Raw genomic sequence first — 6,462 nt, forward strand, 5'->3', positions numbered from 1 at the left:
TATTTTATAAATCGCAAACAATGCGTAGAAACTGCCATACATCATTTTTGGAGCGTATATCCCTTTATAAATGAGGCCCCAGGCCTTTATCCTCCTGAGACCCACCCATTAATTTGTGTCCTCTGTGGAGGACATTTGGTTTTGGTCCATAACTATGAGGTTATAGCATTAAGTCCAATTTTAGTCCACAGAGACATGTGATATATGTGGGGGTGTGGCTTTGAAAAAGATAATTTCATTGTATTTCAAAAATGGCCTCCATCAACACAAGCACTATTTATAGAAAGAGAAATGGTAAGTTTGTAATTTTGTAATTACCAGTGTTGTGAGTTCAATATTTTTATAATATATAATATTTTATAATTAATTATAGTAACTATGGCCAGTACTTACACAGCTTAGAACCGTAGTTACAGTCGTAACTATGGCCAGTACTAACACGGCATAGAACCGTAGTCACAGTAGTAACTATGGCCAGTGCTTACACGGCTTAGAACCATAGTAGTAACTATGGCCAGTACTTACACGGCTTAGAACCTTAGTTACAGTAGTAACTATGGCCAGCACTTACACGGCATATAACCGTAGTTACAGTAGTAACAATGGCCGGTACTTACACGGCTTAGAACCGTAGCTACAAAACTAACCGTTGCCGGTGCTTAAAAGTGTCAGCCAAACGGCTGCACACTAGATAATACAATATTGGGAGGATGAAATCCTCTTTAATGGCCACACATGCAGAGCACACAGCACACACAGTGAAGATTGTTCTCCACATCTACCCATCCTAGTGCTAGGAGTCTAGTACTAGGAGCAGTAAATACAACAATATAGCGCTACTGCAATCAAAACCATACATGACCGGGAGCGGGAGCGAGAGCACTTCCCTCACCGGCTGAGTTAAATAATTAAGCTTAACAGTACATGCAAGGTGTCAGCCAAGCGGCTGCTGCTAACAATCAAGCGAGACCAAGTCAAAACACAAATGTTAAGACCAGATAATTAGTTTCTAAGGAATAGAACAGCCCGCATAGAACCGTAGGCCATGGCCAGTGCTTACATGACCTAGGACCGTAGTTACAGTAGTAACTATGGCCAGTACTTACCTTACTCTCTGCACCTAAACAAAAAACGGGCAAAATATGGCACCATGGGCTTTCCATACTAAATTGAACGAGAGACGCAGCTAAAGCTGGAAACTCAAATGCTAATGATAGCTCAAGCACAACGCCATAAGCAGAACTTTCAAAAGAGCATAATAAGGGCACATTTATGGGAGAGGAAGCGGGATCACTGTCGTCACCAGGGGGGTATACTACGAAGCTGGTTCAACCTAACCTGGATATGTTTGAGTTAGCCGGTTGGACTAATCCAAAACATACGCGCTCTCGCTAAACGGTTCTACGACGCGGGTTATCAAGTGGATCGCTCAAGCCAGCCGTGCCCTATCTAGTTAGGTGCACGTTCACATGAAAGGGGTGGTATTTGGAGCATTCGACCAATCACAAACATGGACAAGCGTACTGACAGTGCAGCATCATACTTCCTGAATGAAAAGTCAACTATATAATTAGACACATATGAAAACGTTAAACTTTAAACATCCATGACTTAAACACTTTATCCAGGATAAAAGCCAGATAGCTGCACCTGCAAGGTGAATACAGCTGGTAAAAGAAAAAGTGTTTGAATGCGTACATTAACAGGTTTATGATATCACTGCCCCGTCCAAGACACGAGTGGATCTGACTTTAATTACATTTGACTCAAGTGTTTTGTCAACTTAATGTGTTGCTTAAAATAATACTTCTGCATACAGTATGTGTGAGTGTTGCACGGCCAGATACGGCTCGGCTGACTCAGATAAGGAAATATATGATACATTATGATGTGAAATGATGTGATATGAATGATAATGGGACACATCGACGTCTGCACTCACACTGCCGCGGACTGTAGGCTATGTAATGTTACTTTGATCTGGTTACTTATGTTGTGGAAGATATTTAATTAAGCTTTCTTAACATAATAGTATAATAATAGTTATAATAGTCCGATTGCTCTGAAGATGGGAGGTGATATTCTATTCATTTTCACGTTCACACAGTCGGTGATTTTGGCCGGCCGTCTTTCCTGCAACGGCAGTTTAAACTGTATTTCCTCCGCACACTGAGCTCTGATTGGTCAGCAGGCGTGGTGCTTTCACTGTGTTGATCTCTTATCCTGGAACCTATCCTGCTTAAGGGCACAGACTAGGTTCCAGGATAAATCAACATGGAGATCTAGCGCGCTAAAAAGTGAACCAGCTTCGTAGTACCGGAAATCCCAGAAGTTATCTTGCTAAACGAAAATCCTGCTTCGTAGTATACCCCCCAGGTTAGTCGCACAGCCTAAGTTACCATGGAGATCTAGCCTGCTAAAAAGAGAAACAGCTTCGTAGGACTGGAAACCCCGAGTTTTCCCTGAAGTTAGCCGGCTAAGCGAAAATCCTGCTTCGTAGTATACCCAACAGATATTCTAAGCCAAACAATAAACAAGACAGCAATCAGGACAACTTAGCTGGGAGAGGGTGCGGGGACACAACCATCACCAACAACAAGTTGACACAAACCTGCTCGTCGAGGCTCTGCACAGCGCACAGCCGGCCACAGCTGCTGGAGGACGCGTTAAGAACCCGTAGCTCCGACTGTCAGTCGCGAAGCTGCACGCAGGGCTCTGTTCTTGGTCCCCTCCTCTTCTCCTTGTACACAAACTCGCTCGGGTCTGTCATTAGCCCGCATGGTTTTTCATACCACTGCTATGCTGACGACACCCAACTAATTCTGTCCTTTCCCCGCTCAGAGACCCAGGTCGTCGCACGCATCTCTGCTTGCCTAGCAGACATCTCTCGGTGGATGTCTGCTCATCACCTCAAGCTCAACCTTGACAAGACTGAACTGCTTTTCCTTCCGGGAAAAGATTGTCCCACTCTTGACCTAACAATCAACATCGGCACCTCTGTTGTTTCCCCGACTCAGACTGCAAGGAATCTGGGTGTGGTCCTAGATAACAAACTGTCCTTCACTGCAAACATTGCTGCAACAACCCGCTGCTGCAGATACACTCTTTACAACATCAGGAGGATACGTCCCCAGCTGACCCAGACATCAGCGCAGGTTCTGGTCCAGGCCCTCGTCATCTCACACCTAGACTACTGCAACTCCCTCCTGGCTGGTCTACCTGCATGTGCCATCCGACCTCTGCAGCTCATCCAGAATGCAGCGGCTCGTCTGGTCTTCAACCTTCCTAAATTCTCCCACACCACACCACTCCTACGCTCCCTTCACTGGCTTCCAGTAACTGCTAGAATCCACTTTAAGACACTGGTACTTGCGTACCATGCTGCGAATGGATCTGGCCCTTCCTACATCCAGGACATGGTTAAACCGTACACCCCAGTACGTGCACTCCGCTCTGCATCAGCCAAACAGCTCGCTGCACCCGCACAGCGAGGGGGACCCAAGTTCCCATCAGCAAAAACACGTGGGTTTGCTATCCTGGCTCCAAAATGGTGGAATGAGCCCCCCATTGAAATCAGGACAGTGGAAAGCTTCCACATCTTCCGGCGCAAACTGAAAACTCATCTCTTTAGACTCCACTTCGAGCGATTGAATTACTAACAAAGCACTTATATACTAATAAAGGGCTGGCTTTCTAAAGCCAGTTGAGTAGCACTTGAAATGTTTGGCTCTATGAAACCTGATGTACTTATATGATTCTGTTTTCTTCAAGGTTGTATCTTCCTGGTCGAATGCACTTATTGTAAGTCGCTTTGAATAAAAGCGTCAGCTAAATGTAATGTAATGTAACGCGGCCAGCTGCTTGCAGAGAAATCCCTCAGATCAAACGTTCAAACCTGAACGCTGTAGGCTACAAGAATGTAGCCGCGGTACTCTCGCGCAGCAAGAAGATGAAAAGGAACCAATCTTCTTCTTCTTCTTCAGTGTTTATTGGCGGTTGGCAAACCAACTGGACTGGAGTGTGGACAAGAGACTAAGCAGAAAACAATAAACAAAACAAACAAAACAAAACAAAGAACTAAAACTCTAGATTATTTTAAATGTATACATTTCTCTTAGAAACGTAATAATCTCACAATATATATTGCCTGATGTTTTCCCTAACAGTCCTGATAGCGACAAGTCATGGAATTTTGCTTTCTTCAGTGTCTGGAAAAGCACATTTCTTGAGTACTATATTTCCTGCAAAGCAGTAAAACATGCTCGACAGTTTCTGGCTGGCCACAGTGTGTACACTTTCCGGTTGGATGCTTTCCTATTATACTTAATGTATGATTGAGACCTGTATGAACTATTCTCATCCGAGAAATGACATTTTCCTCCCTTCTTTTAAACCCCACCTTCCTTCCATCACCCACATACCTTTGAATGTTATAAAGATGTCTTCCTGTGTCACTAAGGTCCCAATGATCTTGCCATGTTGTTTGTGCATATTTCTGTATGAATGTCTTAACCTCCGCTTTGCTGAGTGGAACTTCTATGTCTATGTTCATACTTCTGAGTGTTTGTTTGGCCAGAATATCCACCTGTTCATTACCCTCCACACCAACATGAGCAGGAACCCAGATGAAACGAGTTGCTATGCCTTTGTTTTGCATTTTATATAAAATTAGAAATATTTCATTTATTATGTCCATTCTAAATGAAGATCTGCCTGATCGTATACTCGATAATGCTGAAAAGCTGTCAGATGCAATTACACTATTATGTATTTCTTTCTCCTCTATCCATTTCAATGACAAAACCAATGCCATCAACTCTGTACTCACACATGGTCTGTTACCCTTTTCTTGATATGTGTATTACTCACTGGGATGTATACTGCTGCCCCTGCATGCCCTGTCTCTGGATCTTTGGAGCCATCTGTAAATATGATTGTTGAGTCTGAGTGATATCTTGCAAAATAATTCTGGACTATGCACCATACTGGTAGCTCTTTATTTTCCTTTAACTCCCTTTGTAAAGTATATTGAGGTCTACACTTGGCAATGGGAACAACCAGGGTGGAATGGACGAGATTGGAACTGTGGGGCAATACTATATTTGATTCAAACCTATACTTGCTGCTTTAACATCGCCAATCCATCCAAAACTTGTTAAATGTGACTCATTGTGCTCCCAGCAGTCTTTCAAAAATACTTTTCGCAGGATGACTATCACTGTGCCCCTGAATGTTTACCCAGTATGCCAACATTAACTTCACTCTTCTTATCCTTAAAGGCATTTCTCCCATTTCCACCTGTATTGCTGATACTGGAGATGTTTTAAAAGCTCCACTACAAATCCTCAGGGCCTGAGCTTGTAGGACATACAGCTTTTTAAGGTTTGATTCTGCTGGTGCCATGAACGCTATACACCCATAATCGAATACAGGTCTCATGAGTGCCCAATATATATTCAGAAGTGATGACCTACTTGCTCCCCACTCCTGTCCCGCCAAACACCGAAGTACATTGTTGACTTTTTTACATTTATTTTGATCTTTTCCGATATGATTGCTCCATGTTTGCTTTCTATCAAACCAAACACCAAGAAATCTTATTGTATTAACCTGTTCAAGAGGTTGCTCATACAATTTTAACGATATAGGAGCAATGTTATGCCGTTTTGTAAAACAAATGACCTGCTTCTTAGCCGCTGACAGTTTGAATCCCCATTTATTTGTCCATTTCTCCACTTCAACTATTGCAGGTTATATTTTCTTTCCAACATGTGCTACATTGCGGCCTTTTGCCCACAAAGCCCCATCATCTGCATAAAAAGATTTTCCCACACCCCGATGAACTTGATTAAAAATGTCATGTATCATTATATTGAACAGCAACGGACTACACACACTACCTTGCGGAGTACCATTTTCCACAGCATAAACACTTGAATATTCTGCACCTACTCTTACTTGTATTTTCCTGTCCAGTAAAAAATTCATAACCCAATTATATGCTCACATTTAAAGCAGAACTCAACCGCTCGCTGCATCGTTTCTACACGGACCACTATTGCGGTAAGCATGTTGTAACTTCCGGTTGTTGTTGTCATCTCCGGGTATCCCGTGTGCCTGTTCTGTTGCTGATAGCTTATTATCTTAACTTAATCGATCGTTTTAAAACTCTTGATCACGGCAACTGCCTGACGTTGTAATCACACGTTACTACAGCTTAAGCACTCAAAAACTCTCCTTCTCTTAGCGACTGTAACTCCACAGTTGCCTACACTCTTTTCGGGTTTGCTAACGGTAGCTACTTTAGCTTGATAGCTAGCCATGGCTCTTTCCCCACCCTCGGGTGCTATTTCCTGCTCTAACTGTCTCATGTTTGGTTACTCCCCTACCTCCTTTACTGGTACCGATACATGTGTTAAATGTAGTATAGTTGTTAGGTTGGAGGCGGGAATCATAGCCATA

The sequence above is a fragment of the Notothenia rossii genome (genome assembly GCF_949606895.1).
Source record: "Notothenia rossii genome assembly, chromosome: 3".
NCBI classification, from domain to species: domain Eukaryota; kingdom Metazoa; phylum Chordata; class Actinopteri; order Perciformes; family Nototheniidae; genus Notothenia; species Notothenia rossii.